This window comes from Vulpes vulpes, chromosome 6 (genome assembly GCF_048418805.1).
Source record: "Vulpes vulpes isolate BD-2025 chromosome 6, VulVul3, whole genome shotgun sequence".
NCBI lineage: Eukaryota > Metazoa > Chordata > Mammalia > Carnivora > Canidae > Vulpes > Vulpes vulpes.
Window position 1 is genome coordinate 8,805,646 of NC_132785.1, and position 17,104 is coordinate 8,822,749.

Genomic DNA, 17,104 nt, shown 5'->3' on the forward strand with positions numbered 1-17,104 from the left:
CCCTGTCCCCGGCTGCCCCCCCTTCCCTGCTCCCCTCCGCCGGGCGCCCTGGACGGTCCCCGACTTGGAGGGCGCAGGGGGGAGGCGGGGAGGGAGTCCCAGGAGACGCCTCGGGGCGCCCCTCTCCCCGGCTGCCCCTCCCCTCCGCCGGGCGCCCTGGACGGTCCCTGACTTGGGGGGCGCAGGGGGGAGGCGGGGAGGGAGTCCCAGGAGACGCCTCGGGGCGCCCCTCTCCCTGGCTGCCCCCGCCTCCGCCGGGCGCCCTGGACGGTCCCCGACTTGGGGGCCGCAGGGGTGAGGCGGAGAGGAGGTCCCGGGAGACGCCTGCGGGCGCCCCTGTCCCCGGCTGCCCCCCCCTCCGTCCGCCGGGCGCCCTGGATGGTCCCCGACTTGGAGGGCGCAGGGGTGAGGCGGGCGGCCGGGGTGGGGGGGGGGGCTGCGCCGGCGGCCGCGTCTTTGCGGTGCTGGGGCAGTGCGGGCGGCTTGGCTGTCGGGAGGCCCCCGGGCTTCCTCGATCCCCGCTGCCACTAAGGGATCCGACCCGCCCTCCACTTGCAGCCGCGCTCGCGGGGGCGCTCAGCGCAGGGCAGGTCGCCGGCGGCCCGCGGAGAACAGCGTGACCGTGACCGACGCCCTGGCCGAGCATCCCTCCGGCGTGGACCGCGGCTTCCCCAGCTCCAAGCCAAGAAGGGCTTTTCACGGCTTAGTCCCTCCCCTGGACCCGAGGCCCCTTCCACCGCGTCTTCCCGCGGCTCTTCACCACGTCAAGCACATGCACACGTTTTTTTTTTTTTTTTTTTTTTTTTTTTTTTAAAAACTGAAAAATCAAAAACGTTGACTTGATCCAGAGCGCCTGTTCTCATTATTCCCACTTGTATTAATTTCTTCATCCACTACCCCTTCTTGCCCGCAGGCGGACATCCAACCGAGGTGCCCCTAACGAAGGCCATTGGTGGCTTTAAAAATGCCCTGAACAATTAGATTGTTGTTGTTATTGTTTTTCAGTTCTCTTTTTACTTAATCTACCTGCAGCGTTTGGCATTGGGGACTAGACTTTTGTCCTTGAAACTATCCCTTCCATGGGCCCCTTTGACACCTGGGTCTCCGGAGTTCTCCAACCTTTTCTTGGTCAGCCCTCTCAGGTGTGGGAGTTCCTAAATAACCTGCCCTTGCTCTGTTTCCAATGCTGCCTGGTCTGCCCACACCCACCCACCACTTCAGCTACCAACCACCTGCTGATAACTGGTAAACCCCAGATCTCCAGTTCTGTAGAGCCAACTTGTTCCCAGAAATCTCTACCCAGATGTCCCATGGGCCTTAAATTCAGCTGGACTGAAACAGAAGTTAATTTTCCTGCCAGCTGGCTTTTCTCTCTTGTCTCATGCTCTCGGGAAAAGTCTCCGTGAATCCATCTAGTCACTCAAAGGAGAAATCCGAAAATTGTCCCTGGTTCCTCCTGTCTCCCCTTTGCCCTCTCCACACCTGAGACATTCCTGTCTATCACCTTCTCTCTGTTTCACTGTTCTTGCCTGATTTCAGGTCCCTTGTTTCAAATCCCAGAAGCACTGCATTTCTTTCCTTGGTAGTGTCACCGCCTCCGAGCCGGTGGGACCTCCATCTCTCACGTTGTGGCCAAAGTCAGCCTTCTAAAAAACAGCATCGAGTAAGTCAATCCCGGAATAAGCCCTCCCAACAGCTCCCCATTACCTGTAGGATGAAGTCCCAGTCCCAGTATCTTGGCCAGTATCTGTCTCCCCAGGCTCATCAACCAGCTCTTGAGTTCCTCCCCTGCAGTTCCCTGTAAGGCCACTTAATTTTATGCTGTGCTCTCTCATGGGATGCCCTTCCTCTTACTCAGCCTGTCCAAACATCTCATCTTTCAGGACTGAACCTAAGAGTTCCTTCGTTATGAAATCTTTTGACCCTCCTGCAGGTTCCAACTGGCCACTCACTCTAGAGAAAATGCACACCCCACCCCCCCCCACCCGGTCACAACGCCTTGGAAGACTATGTTAAACTCATTTTTTAGTAACATCCCTGCTGGCAAGTATCGTGACTGACTTATCCCCATCTTCCTAGTTCTCAGTACAGTTTCTGGTGTATCATAGGCGCTCAGTGAAGGTTGAATGAACAAATTTTGTGATAGAATTTGAGTGACCATATTTTTATGGCTGGAGAAAACCAGTTTCCCAGGTATTATCTCATTTAATGCTCACAACTCTGCAAATAAAATATTATCATCTTTTACAGTGATGGAAGTTGAAAACAGAAAAGAATAAAGCCATCGGCCCAAGGTGCCTAAAGCCAGGACTATAATCCAGTCGCCTAGGTAAATTCACTACACGTTTTTATCCGTCCATTGTTTTTTCACTTTAAACTCTGTTTTGCATGCTGCCATAGCTTTCTTTTTTGTTAGTGGTTGCCTGGTATATATCTTTTCATCTCTTTATTTTCAACCATTCTGAGTCATTATGTGTTAAGTGTGTCTTGTAAACAACAGTTGAAGTTCGGTAGTGTTAACTCATTCTGAGAGTCTGCCTTTTAGTAGTCCTATTTTAATCAGTTTTCATTTATCTTTATATCAAATAGGGTAAAAAGTTATTGTAAGAAAGAGATTCTTCTCTGGCCTCTCCCAAACACAATGTGTATTTCTCTCTCCTGAAACAGTCTCAGGATAAGTGGTCCTGGATGTTAGGGTTGTTAGGGTGGCTCCTTTGCTCCATATCGCTATTCCATCCCCTAGGGCATTGCCTTTATCTGGCGGTTTGGGGGGGAAGCTGGTGAGGGGAGTTCTAGCTCAAGAAAGGAAGAAGAGAGTGTAAGGGAGCACAAGCCTAACTCCTTCAGGCCTAGATCCAGAAGTGACACACTTCGCATGTGCTCATATCACATTGGCCAGAACTTAGTTGCATGGTCATAGCCAGCATCCAAGAGGCAGGAAAATCAAGCCATGAGCTGGGCAGCCATGATCCACCCCCAACTCTATTATTATGGAGGAGAGAAAACAGATTTTGGTGAAAACTAGCATTTTTTGTCACACCAGGAATACCATCTTTGGATTTATTACCACCTTCTCATTTCACATTTACCTAACTTTCTTTTTCATTCCTTTCTTGCCTTCTATTCCATTAACTGATTTTTTTCTTTCATTTACTCCCTCTTTCTAAACCCTCCTACTCTTTTGGAATTTAAGCCTTTTATTTCAATTCTCAGCAGTTACCTCTTAAGATATTTACATTTATACTGAACATCCAAGATTCATTCCATCAATATCTTCAACCCCTTCTTTTAAAGATAATCCTAAATAAACAAAAATAAATGAAACACTTTAGCTCGCGATTCCTTTCCTTTAAACTATGTACTGCTATCTAGTATTTTCTAATTCCCCATTTATTTTTTAGTTCTTCACTAAATTAGTCATCACCGTGACTACTTTTATAATTATTTAATTATTTTTTCCTAACATATTCTATCAGCATTTGCTTTTTGTATCCCATTCTTTCCTTCTGGTGCTCAATTTATGTCTTGGTGAAGTATGTTCTTCAATATTTTTCTTCACTGTATCTGTGAGTAAAATTCTCTGTTTTGTCTGTCACTCTTATTTTATTTTCTCTCACATTCTTGATTCATAATTTCGTCAGCTAAGGAACTCTTTAAGCTGACAACTACTGAGGCCAACACCTCGATGTTACTGTTTCATTACCTTCTGGCATCTGCTGTTTAGTGGTAGAAGTCTGGCCAGTCTCATTGTTATCCTTTATAGATTTTGTTTCATTGTAGTAACTTAATATTTTCTCTTTTTTTCCCCCAGTTGATGTTTACATTAGTGATGTGTGTCCAGGTGGGTGTTATTGCTTAGATCCCTTGTTCTGGACTCGATATGCATCTTTAGCCTGAAGACTCAGGTCCTTCTTCGGTTTTGGAGAATTTCAGCCCTTCAGTATTTCAAATATTCCTTCCCCCCATTCTGACCCCAGGCATTTTTTCCACTTTTTCTCTATTTTATCTTTTTTGGAACTCCAGTTAGATAAGAGTTTGAGTTTCTCTTTTTCTCATGTCTTAATTTTTCTTCCATATTTCTGCTCTTTTTCTCATGCAGCTCATGGTTAATTTTCTCAGATCCTTTCGATGGTCTCTAACAGATTCTCTCTGCCACTATATGATATACTCTTTAATATGGACATTGAATTTTACATTTATTTACATTTCTAAAATGTTCGTTTCTTTTCTTTTCAAATTTGCCTGTCCTGTTTTTTTTTTTTATAGGATCTTACTTTTGTCCTAGAGTCTCTTCTTTCCCTTATCCCATTAAACATTTTAAACACATTTATTTAAAAATCCTTCAGGTTGCTCTAATATAGCACGCTTACCATGACGAGCACTGAGTAACGTGTAGAATTATTGAATCACTGTATTGTACACCCGAAACTAATATAACACTGTACGTTAACCATGCTGGAATTAAAATTGAAAACTTAAGTTAAAAATTGTTCTAATATCTATAGTTAACAGAGTGTAAATTCTCCCATTTGTTGCACTTGCTGAATCACAATTGTGCTACCTTGCTTCCTTGAGTGCTTTATAATGTTTTACTGTGAGCTTCTCTTCATGGGACTTGTTTTCCATGATGGTTATGCATAGTCTGTTAATATTACATTTGACTCAGGGACCTCCGGGTTTTCCTGGCTCACTCACATGTCTGGGAGTGGATGCTGGAAGACTCAAACACGTGAAGGCTGGCACAGTCCAGGGCTCCCTAGGTCTCTCTCTGTTTCTGAGAGGCTTCTTCGAGACTCTTCTTAGTATGACAGCTTCCAGATACCTGGATTGACTCCTTATATATGTAGGCTCAGGGCTCCTAAGGTGTATGTCAAGAAAAAGCAAGCCAGATGGATGCTGTATTCTTTCATGAACTCAGTTCAGAAATCATATAGCATCACTTTCACCACATGAATTGAATGGAGTTATCACGAAACCCTGCCCAGTTTCGAGGGTATGGAACATATGGACCTCAGAGTTGTCAGTGGGAGGAGTATCAGAAACATTTTAAGAGGAACGTTTAGGAATGAGATATATATACTTGTGCAGTCCTCTTTGGAACATGCAATCTACCACAGTGGTGTATCTCAGTGTCGTGTTTCTGAGCCATCAGAGGTTCATTCTTAAATTAGATGATATTCTTAGAGGGCTATTCCTTCTCTCTGACTCAGCACCTGGAGACTGTGAGTTATCATCTATGAAGAATCCAGCCAATTAAAATGCAGGCCTAGAGTCCTCTTCACATTGAAGAAGCACAGAGCTGCAGCATCCCACTGCCCCAGCCACATCTTTTACGGAGCATATTGGAGTCTGACAAAACCTCCCATAGAAACCATCTGAGAAACACTCCCTACGTGAGGTTTGTACTTGAAGCAAGTTTACAAACAGATTGCATCTTAGTAACCATGTACCTACCTGAAGCAGAAAATAGAAATCACCTTGTTCCACTTTATAGAAGTAATGTGGGGCACACAAAAAGAAGCGCTATAGCAAACCCAACTCTGTAGATCACGTTGGCTGTTATCCCTGCTGCTTCCATAAAGAGACCCTTCATGGTTTTCCATGTAGCAGGGTGCTGGGGGTGTTTTCTAGTTATTACAGACAACTCCTTAGCTATACAAATTCTACAGATGATTTTCTCTCCCTCTTCTGCCCTTATCCCTCATAATTTCAAGAGAAAAACACTTAAAAAACAATTAATCATTTGTTGACCGTGAATATAAAGATGTCAAAAATACCATTAAGTGAAAAGGCAGGTTTTAAAACACAACATATGAAAAAATATAAATATTATGTAACTATGTAACAAGAAGTTTGGCAGGATATACCTTGAAGTGGTTAGTGATTATTGGTGGGCAGTTGGATTCCATAATCTCATGTATTTGTCCTTTATTTTGTTAGACGTCTGGTAGGATTATGCCTATTCTTTGATTTTCTTGTTTTCCCACAGTAAGTATTTATTGCTTTTGAGAGAAAATTTTAATGATTGATCATAATTAAATTAACAAAAGCCAACATATTTAGGGAAATAGAAATCCTTAAATGCATTGAGATATATAGGGACTGAGAAATAAGGCAGAGAAGAATGAAAATCTGGCCTAGGGCTATGTCTTCTAGGCCAGATAGGGTGAAGAATTGGGTCTAGAGTTCAAATAAAACGTGACAGATTTCATTGTGATCTAAACTCACAAACTGTGGGGTTCCCACTAAGTGAGCAGACCTGAGGATTGGGGCTTTTCTGATCCCTGAGAATACATGCAGTGGACTTCATCTGGGTGGTGGCAGGTGCCCAGCCGCTTTGGATTCAAAGTCAGAGTTCTAGATTCCAGGAAGAAAGCTGTCAAAAGAACCAAGTGGCAGGAATCAAGACAAAGCAAAATGCTGGGAACTGAGACAAGGGTACATGAAGAAAGCCCCAACCAGGTAGCCCAGCACCCAGTGCAGTGGTCCTCAGGAAAATGGATCAGGGGCCAACAGGCTAGAGGAGGCAATGGGAGCCAGTGGCCAGTGGTGGCCTTCAATACTGGGGAGTAGGGCCAGTGAATTTGAACAGAACTACCCCAGATTAAGGGACAAATGTTTTTACAGTGGTTTTCTCAGAGTGAGTTTAGAGTATTTTCTTTTGGAAAACCATGCAAGGAAGAGATGAAGGCAAGAAAAGTGGAGTTTGGCACCTAGTCGTTGAGGAATGCTAACATTGAGTGAAAACCACATCGGATTTGCTATTAAAGAGAACTGTATTCAAACTCCTGCTCTTCTATGTATTAACCTGGAGACCTTGGGCAAGTTGTTTCCTTCCCTGTAAAATGAGCATAACAATACCAGTTTCTCAGTACTGCGTGACTGGCAAGTGAAATACTGTACTAAAAATAGCTGGCATCATATAGGTATTTTTGTTGTTGTTGTTGTTGATGTAGGTGTTTTCTACAAACATAAAAGTTCTGAAAAGGAAAAGAAATGAAGGGACTATTACTTTTATGTCCCACAAATTAGATGAGGCACATCACCCCTCATTCCCTGTCATATAGTCTTTGAAACTAGCAGCTGCTGGATTTAGAAAACCATGCATTTGAGGAAAAAAAAAGAGAGAGAGAGAGAGAAAACCATGCATTTAAATACATACATACGTACATACCATCCATTTTTCAAAAACTTCAACACAACAGGTTTTTAAAACTCCCTTTTAGATCAGAGACACTTTGGTTTTAGTCATCACAACAGCCATATGAGAAAATTATTATTATCCTCATTTTACAGATGAGGAGACTGAGGTTCGGGGATTTGCCTGGAGTCACAGAACTTGTTGGGGATGGAGAGAGAGCCAGCATGTGGCGTTCTCACCCCATGAGCGTCCCATCCAAGAGGTGGAAGAAAAATCAGGAAAATGGACAACATACAGATCCAGACTTTTGTTGAGGGGAAGTTAGAGTCGTTTCACAGCATAGGGAAGCAAACATGTGTTTAGACGAGTGGGAAGAAACCAGTGGAGGGGGAAATGATGGAAGGCCAAAGAGATAGAGGCTAATTCGTGGGGAAAGCTCTGATGTACACGTTGAAGAAGGAGGCTCACACAACTTTGTTTCTTCAGAGCCAAGAATAAAGGAGTCAAGGAAGAAAAACACACCATAAATGTTAACTGTCATTATGACCCGACTGGCATCTAGGTCTAAGGTGTGTTTTCCTTCTTGTTACCCCAGGATATGGTAACTACCCTCAATCAGAAGGTCTTAGACTGACTGGTCCATTCTTGGTCCTCCCATTGCCCAGACTTTTTTTTTTTAATTTATTTGACAGAGAGAGGGGGAGAGAGGGAGCACAAGCAGAGGGAGAAGCAGACTCCCTTGCTGAGCAGACAGCCCGACACAGGTCTCAATCCCAGGACCCCCAGGATCATGAGCTGACCTAAAAGCTCAACCGCTGAGCCACCCCAGGCGCCCCCTTTGCCCAGACTCTTGCACACGATGCCCACTTTCCTAGATACTTTCCTTTGTTTGCTTTCCTTTGACTCTGCTTCCAGCTCTACCACCTTCCCACCTAGCTAGGGGCCTGGCCCATCTACCTAGGGGCCCCCTCCTCTCCTCCGCCTTTCCCACTCTAGCTTTGCTAGCCCCGATAGGGACCTGGAGGATCAATAATGGGACAGGACCTCAGGAACCCTTCCTGAGCCAGCTGGCACTGCCTTACGCCTGTCACAAGTGGGTCCCAGCCCAGAGCAAAGTGCATGCCATCCTGTCTGTCCAGTCCTGTTTCTCCACACGTGCACAGCCCCACTCCTGCGGACACTCACAGAAGTGCACCTGCTCCAGCTGGTGGCAGTCTGGGGATCACAAGGACGGTGGCCAAAGAGGAGAGGGGGAACACTTGGGGTGTGGGCTGTTTGCATTTCATCTTCACGGGGCGGGGGTGGGGGCCCTGCAGCAAGTCAGAGAGGATATCACAGGGCTGCCAACTTTCACCTGAAAAGCGTTGAATGATACCTCTGCTTTCCGTGTCACCAGGAAAGTGTGTCAATACCTTACGTTTTAATTTCTCTGCCGATAAGAGTTTATTGGACACCTACCTCGTGCAAATCATTAACGTTGGCTTGTTTAGGAATCGTGTTACACAGTTCTCCTTAGCTAAGTATCTCTGGTCACAAGGTGTGGAACTTGTAGAACTTTACAAACAGACTGAAGTCAAAGGAGTAGTTCATTTAATGTCATATTCACCATTTTAATATCTTTGAATGTGTTAAAGGAAAATATTTTTAAAACGTATGACTTACGAAATCATAGTTCTTCATTCATTCATTTGTTCACCAAATATGTGTTGGGCACTTACTACACTTGAGGCTTGGCACCAGGGAGACATCTGTACCTTTATAAAAAGGCACCGGTAAGTGCCACGAGGTAGGGATTGCCAGAGCGCAGAGAAGTGATGCCTCAGACAATCTTGGGTCATTATGGGAGGCTTCCAGGAGGAGGTGACATCTACAGTGAGACTTCACTTTCATGAATTAGCTAGACCACGGTGGGTGGGGAGGGACTGGGAGGAAAGGAAGCAGTCCTAGGGGGGGAAAGAGGGATTCTTTATAAAAGCCAAGAGGCATATGGGAGCTCTGCTGGTTCTTTCAAGTTCTGAAAAGAATGGTGATATTAGTGTTAACTAGAGAATGAGGTGGTGAACACGAGATGAGACTGAAGAAGCGAACAGATCGTGGATTATGAAGGGCTTAACACAGCAGCAAAGACTTTCTGCGTTCACATCTTTAACATAATAATAATAGTGAGCAGCGAGCACATCATTTGATTGATTAATTAATCCTTATAACTCCTAGAAGGCAACTGAATTTTGATTTTTAACAACTTACTATCTTCCATCTTGAATACCCTGATATTATGTCTTCAAAGCTAGAGAGCACAGGTACCATTTTAAAAGATCTACTTCTCTTTTCTAATTTTTTTTTTTTTTTTTTTTAAGTAGAGGCTGAAAGAGTAGAGAATCACAGGAATGATGATTGAAAGGGGGAGGGAGCCATTCTGAACAGGCTTAGAAATCATCTGACTAACCAGTCTGGCATCTTGAAAGATCTAGAAATTAACAGTTACCTCCAGGGTGGAGTAAGAAATTCAAGCTGGGACAGGCCTTCCCCTTTGGAGAGTGGATGGAGGATGAGGTTGGAAACCGATTTCAAACAGAAGATTCTTATAATTTCGTGTTTTAAAGCACCGCTTTGAATAAAGAAATGAAAGTGAATAAACAATCGCAAGTTCGACCGGCCTATTATTAGAAAATGATATTCTTGCCTCAGAGTCTGAAAAACACCGTATCTATGACTAGACATCAAATGAATGTACCTAAAAAAAAAAAAAAGAATGTACCTCAGAATGAACTTTCCTAAAGAGAAATTTCCTGTTGGAATCAGTCAGTGCCTAGGCCACAGAATTAGTCACGTTGTGTCATTTGTGTAAGCATATCATTAACGAGATTCAAAGCTTTCCAAAAGCTGGAAATGAAGGCAAAGGGTCATTAGCATTAGACACTTATCCTCCAAAAACTGAAGTGGTGATTTATGAAATTAATATTCTAATGTCTTCCCCTCAGTGTCCGAGATAACCGTAGGTTGGGCTTCTCAGTGAACGGAAAGAAAAACAGACCAAATATCCTGCCCCTCCGTGGCCGGCCCCCTCAAAGTTTCTTCAGAGATAAAGCGTGGAAAGGGACATTGTGCCTCCAAATTACCATGAAGCTTTGTCCCAAACCATGACGCAGTCCTTCACTGAGCTGAGGTGGGCTAAGGCAGGCGTAGAATCAAAAGCCTTCTTTCCTTACTACTCTCATAGTGAGGAAAGAGGGGTCCATAGAGAATAGTCCCCATTTCCCAACCTCTCCTTCACTCATTTATAATCCAGCTCTGTCCCTCCGCCACCACAGAAGCCAGTCTTGGCAAGCTCACCAGCATCCTCCATGTTGCCAAATCCAACTGGAACCTTTCAGTCCTCACCTCACTTAGCTCTTCAACAATACTTGACCTTTCAACACACCCGATTACTCCCTACTTTTTAAAATACTTCCTTCTCTTCATTTCTATGCTTATAAAGAACCATGGTATTACACTCATTTGGTTTTCTTCCCACCTCAGTGGGCACTCCTCAATCTCCTTTGCTGGCTCCTCCTTTTTGGCTCAAACTCTGAATGTTGATGAGTCCCAAGGCTCAGTTTTAGGGCCCTTCCTCTTCTCTGTCTACACCTTCTTCCCAGGTGCTCTTGTTGGGTCCCCTGCCTTTACATTTCAATTACATGCAGAGAACATCTATATTTATATTTCCAACTCTGACTCTTCCCCAAGTTCCATTCTCATACACCCACCTGCACACTTGACATCTCCAATTAGATATCTTATAAGCGTATCAAACTGAACATATCCAAAATAGCTTTCACCTATAACCTGCTTCCCTCTCAGTTCCCCCATACAGATAAAAAAATATCAATAGTCACACAGAAGCTCAAGGGAAAGACCTAAAAAAATGAGTTCTTCCCCCCCACCCTCAACTCTTATATCCAATCTATCAGAAAGTTCTGTTAACTTTTCTTCCAAAATTACTCTATCCATTTCTAGCTCTTCCTACTTTCTGCTTGTGTGAGCCACCAGGATCTCCTGCTGGTTATCACACTGGTCCCCTTACAAGTCTCCCTGCTTGCACTATCGCTCCTCCTGCACAATCCATGTTTGATGGGGCAGACAGAGTGGTTTTGTTAAAGTATAAATCAGAGTGCCTGGGTGGAAAAGTCATTTTAAGCTCCTGACTCTTGGTTTCAGCTGAAGTCGTAATCTCAGGGTCATGAGATCAAGCCCCATGCTGGGCTCAGCACTCCATGTGGAGTCTGCTTGAGGTTCTCTCTCTCCTCCTGCCCTGCCCCTGTCCATCCAAAAATAAATAAATAAATCTTTTTTTTTAAACGCATAATCAAATCATGTCAGTTATCTGCTTAGCCTTAATGATGGTTATGAACACTACTTTGAAGATATTTGAAATTCTAAAATTCTCAAGGTATTTTCACTGTCTCCTGCCTACATCTCTGATCTCATGTCATACCACTCTCTGTTCATTCTCTGTACTCCAGCTGCACTGTCCTTTTCTATTCCCCAAACATGTCATGCACCTCCTTGTAATTTTTTAAATTGAGGTATAATTGACATACAATACCCTTTTTGTTTCAAGTTTATGTCATAGGAACTTGATATTTTTATACATTATGCAACAGTCCCCACCGTAAGTCTAGTTACCATCTGTCACCACACAAAGTTATTACAATATTATTGACTATATTCCCTCTGCTGTACATTACATCCTGATGATTCACTTATTTTATAACTGGCAGTTTGTACCTCTCAATCCCCTTCACCTATTTCACCCATCCCCCCAAGGTCTCTCATATCTAGTAACTGATAGTTTGTTTCCCGTGTCTACGAGTCTGCTTGTGTTCTGTTTGTTCATTTGTTTTGTCTTTTTAAATTTCACATTTCGATGAAATCATATGGTATTTATTTTTCTCTGTTTGATTTATTTCACTTAGCGTAATATGCTCTAGGTCCATCCATGTTGATCCAAATGGCAAGATTTCATTATTTTTAAGATCGAGTAATATTCCTTTATATATATATATGTGACACCATATCACGCCATATATCATATCGTATATCATATATATATCACATCTTTATCTGTGCATCCATCAGTGGACACAGGATATTTCCATATCTTGGCTATTGTAAATAATTCTACAATGAACATAGGGTGTATATATATCTCTTTGAATTAATGTTTTTATTTTCTTTGGGTAAATACCCAGAAGTGGAATTGCCAGGTCATATGGTGGTTCTATTTTTAACTTTTTAAGGAAGTTCCATATATACAGGGGCTGCATCAACTTACATTCCTACCAACAGTGAATGTTTTTTTGTCTTTTTGATAATAGGCAATCTGACAGATATGAGGTGCTTATGTCATCGTGATTTTTGATTCATATTTCCCTGATAATTCATGATGTTGAACATCTTTTCACATGCCTGGTGGCTATTTGTATGTCTTCTTTGGGAAAAAAATGTCTATTCAAGTCCTCTGCCCATTTGTGACAGGATTGCTTTTTTAAAATATTAAGTAGCATAAATTCTTTATACATTTTGAATATTAGCCCCTCTTGGATGTATTGGAGATTTTGCATATGCTGTTCTTTTTGTGATGCTCCATCCCCAATTTTCACATGGTTGGCTTCTTTTCATTCAGTGACATCTACCCTAAGAGGCTATCCCTCCCATTCAAACTAAAGTAGTGTCTCAGTCTCTCTCAGGCATCCACCCTGTTTTATATTCTTCATAGCACTTATCACTGCCAAATATGTTATTTATGTGTTTACTAACTGCCTCCCTTCCAGAATGTAAGCATCATAAAAGCACATACTTGGTCTTGTTCACTGCTTTATTCCCAGTATTTAAGTACCTGATACATAGTAGATGCTCAATACATTATTTTTTTAAAAGATTTTATTTATTTATTCATGAGAGACACAGAGAGGCAGAGACACAGGCAGAAGAAGAAGCAGGCTTCCTGCGGGGAGCCTGATGTGGGACTCAATCCCAGGATCCCGGGATCACGACCTGAGCCAAAGGCAGCCGCTCAACCACTGAGCCACCAGGTGCCCATCAATAAATTATTATTGAGTGAAAACTTCATCCCAATGCCTACAAGCCAACACTTGTGTAACAGCTGCTATGAGCCAGAGACTGTAATTACACAAATGCTCTCATTTCAACCCAAAGCAACCCTAGAGCTAGGTACTACTATTTCTGTACTTCACAGTTAAGGAACATGCAGCACCAGGAGGTCACAATACCTAGTAAGGAGCAGAGCTGGGATTTCCTGCAAGCAGCCTCGCTCCACAGTCCATGCTCATCAATACTATATATGACATTGATTGGCTTAGGTTGCCCACCTGAGGCCTTCCCAGGTCAGGAAACTACCCTCCAGCCTGTCAACACTAACATGTGATGGGGAGAGAATCCTAAGGGAAAGCAGTAATTGCTGAACACTGAGTAAAAGAAAGAACATGCCACCCCAGGCTGGGACTTGATGGCTTTTCTTGTTAGAGCGGAATGCTCCAAACACTCTGTGCCTTGATACAATGTGCAGAGTGTACATGTGTATGAATATTCACCCCCACCACACCCCACTCTCAGGGCAGAGATGGGGGAGAAGGAGAACACAGGCCAGCATGCCTTTGACTTTCGTTAAGGCACAGCAATGGTAAGTCAGAGGGGAGGAGACCAGGGCAAGAGCAGAAGTCTACCTATAACTTCAAGAAGCTGCTGCCCATCAGTTATCCACCCAGAACCCATGAGATGAGGGGACTCAGTTCCTTGAGGTCCCTACGTGAGCATTCTATAACTCTCTAGCCACAGCGCTCAGAGGGCACCTTTCATCCTTCAAATGACCTGAGATGCCTCTTGGGCAGGGATTCCTGTTTCCCCTCTGAGATCTTCCCTCTGCCTTTAAAAATTCCATGGAGTCCAGTCACCAGCGCTATCTGTAGAAAAGTTAGATGTCCCCGCTTCTTCCAGGTCTCATCTTGAAAAGCAGTTAGAACTACATATGTGCTCTTTTCTCCCTTTCACAGGGAACAGCCTGACCGCTAAGATCTGGAGCCATCACCTCTCCGGATCCTTGTCTCCTTCAGCTACTGTGGTCATGTCTGAAGCTAAGACTGTTTCCTGGGCAACAGCCCTCTGGGCATTTGCAACACCCGGTGCCACTCTGCCAAAGACACCCCACTGTTTCTTTACCAACCTGGCTCCCCATAGCCAAGACGTTCAAATACAAGGTTGTTAGTTTTTTTTTTTTTAAGTAATACTGTTGATGGTTAGTCTTTTCCTGGTCTACTTTTAGTCTCGCCTCCACCCAAGAAGAAATTACTTTTGCTATGTGGCAAATGTACCTATTCTTTTTTATTCAATTAATGATGAATTTTTATCACACTGGGACCCTGAAATTCATTCCTACAATCTAGGTTTATCTAACATCCATGGGGACATCATGAGTCTTGATATCAAATCACATGGACAACCAAGACTGGCCTTGTTGCTTACTTCTCTGCCTACCTCTCTGCATGATTATAGAGAGCAAAGTCTGTAACTAGAACCATCCTGAGAGCTCATAGGTTCAGAGAGACCAGTGATAAGCCCCAGGTATTCCCACAGTTGAATACAACCCTGGCTCCTTCCTCGATCGGCTCTAAGGTGTTGGCAAAGATAGGAAAAACATTAAGAAGTATTTATAACAAGGAGCATGACCCAGAGCAACCAATCCAGAAGCATTTGGAATTAACAATTAAAAGGTCAAAATTCTCACACACCAAGACTCCATGTATCTGAGAGGGACCAACAGTGACCATATAGAATTTTACTACTGTTGCAGATGACTAGCAGTAGGTAACATGCAAGCAAGACAGACAAAATTAAATAAAAACCTGACTAGAGGACAGAATTTTAATTTAATTTTGTCCGTGGAAATACATAACACCCTCAAAAGGGAAGAGCTTTAGGCATACATATATATATTCCAGTGACATTCCTCTCTCCTTCAGTGACACCCTATTGCCTACCAAATCAAGGTCAAGCTCTTTCACATGGTGTCCAAGATCTTCAGTAATTAAGCTTCACCCATGCTCTCTTCTAAGGTTATTATTAGCTCACTAGAGTTCCCAGACTCTGGAATCTCCTAAAAAAGGGAAATTTTTGGTTGAGAGACCAATCGGAGGATGTTAAAGAGAAGAGCACTCATTCATAGCTGCCCCAAATCTTTTGAATGATCTTTCCACAGTGTGATAATTCTCCATATTGTATACCTTCCTTCCCAAAGTCCATAAAGCTCTATTTCCCAGCCTCTCTGGTCTCTAGGATTCAGACCTGGGACTGAGGATGTGCCAGCAAGATGTAACCACAAGAGACTTTGATCCAGCCTCCTTGGAAGGGATGGGTCTAGCCATAGGCAGTGTGGTCCATGTTAGCAGCGTGAGATGGCAGTGGCTTCTAACTGGATTTCTGATCCTGAGAGAAGCAGCAGGTCACTTGGGAGGCCAGTTCTGCAATGTGGTTCTGGGAGGTTCTACCTAGAGTTCATCATGTTAGCCTTTAGGACAAGCTATCTACATAATTTAATAAATCCCTTTATACTTAGATTAGCTAGAGTGGATTTTTTTGTTTGTAACCAAGAACCTGTTCAAAGAGTTTCTTATTATTTTCAGTTTGACAAACGAAAGTATTTTAAGAACAAACCGATTTCCCTACCATTCTGATGACATCATAGATTCATGCCTGCTTACGACTTTTGTTCTCTGGGGATAAAAAGGCCAAAAGGCAATTATTTTTCAGAAATAGGTAGGTTGGAGGATGCAGTGAAGTGAGATGCCATCCCCTATCAGTCCAGGGAGAGTTAATGAACGCGGCACCAGAGAACAATATTAGGTTCCTCTAGGCAGGTTCAGAAAAGGCAAACAGCACAGACATTTCACTTCCTCTCTTTCCCTTACTGCTGTCTTCTGAATAGTACCCAGCCTGACTTTTGTAACCGAGCTCCCAAAGGAAAGATCTCCACGAGGAAGACAAGTTGTCACCACCAAGTGTCTACATAATCGGTTCAAAGGCTACAGGAGTTTACCATTACAATAGTCTGAATTCATTACCTTTGATGGCTTGGAAATTTGTTTCCCATTAATGCCTTTTTCTCTAAGACCCTTGTCATAGGTAGGACAGGAAAAAAGAAGAAAGAAGCAGAGAGATCATAAGAAGATAGAACTAGGGGGGGTAAGGAGAGAAAAACACCAAGAAAGAGAAGGAAAGAACATAAGTCTAGGGAGCATCTCAGACCAATTTCTCCTTCCTTTTTGCAGAACTAACTTATAATTTCATGTTTGCCCCCAGCTTCTGGGAGATAGAACTCTCTGTTCACTACCTGGGAAAAGAAACTATCAAAAATACTGCTCACAGGGTACCATGTTGAAATACTTCCCACCACTTAGGTGGTAAATAGGCTGATTTCACAGATCCTGCCTGAATGAAGCTAGTACATGTGCCATTTGCTTGAGACTGCCTTCCCTGACCCCTGAACTCCGGTTGATCCTCTTTACAAGCTCACATGGCACCTTATATGTCTTCATTTTAGCACTGATCATTACTTTAAATAAATAACTAATTATGCAGAAAGACACTGTCTACTATTGCCATCACTTCGTAACAGAAAGGTCTTTTATATAAAAATATTTAGAAAGAGACAAACCTTATTTTGAGAAGAGAAAAATGTTTTCAAATGTAGAAAAGTCATACCTTCATTTAAAATACACATTTTATGTGCTTGTGTTTTGATACAAGTTTGCTGACTTTGGCATATCATTGGACATTGCCATAAGAAGAGCTCAATGTCCACCTTGTTTCAGTAGTGTGGTTTTTAACAGGCTCACCAAAGGATTTCGATCAACGGATGTCTCACATGATCCAAAAATACTCTGGTTGAATTGAGAAAGGCTATGGAAC

At 43.1% G+C, this 17,104-nt stretch overlaps 1 long non-coding RNA gene across 2 annotated transcripts; it reads left to right on the forward strand.

Annotated features, from left to right (window-relative positions):
• The first annotated feature begins 781 nt into the window (after nucleotides 1-781).
• LOC112928059 (uncharacterized) lies at nucleotides 782-16,777 on the forward strand. 2 transcript variants are annotated; one of them, XR_003236680.2, is made up of 4 exons: nucleotides 782-1,663; nucleotides 2,251-2,329; nucleotides 5,211-5,398; nucleotides 14,194-16,777. It is a non-coding gene; the product is annotated as an uncharacterized lncRNA (long non-coding RNA). The 2 variants fall into 2 exon arrangements; XR_003236678.2 differs by lacking the exon at nucleotides 14,194-16,777 and adding an exon at nucleotides 7,297-7,898.
• The last annotated feature ends 327 nt before the right edge of the window (nucleotides 16,778-17,104 follow it).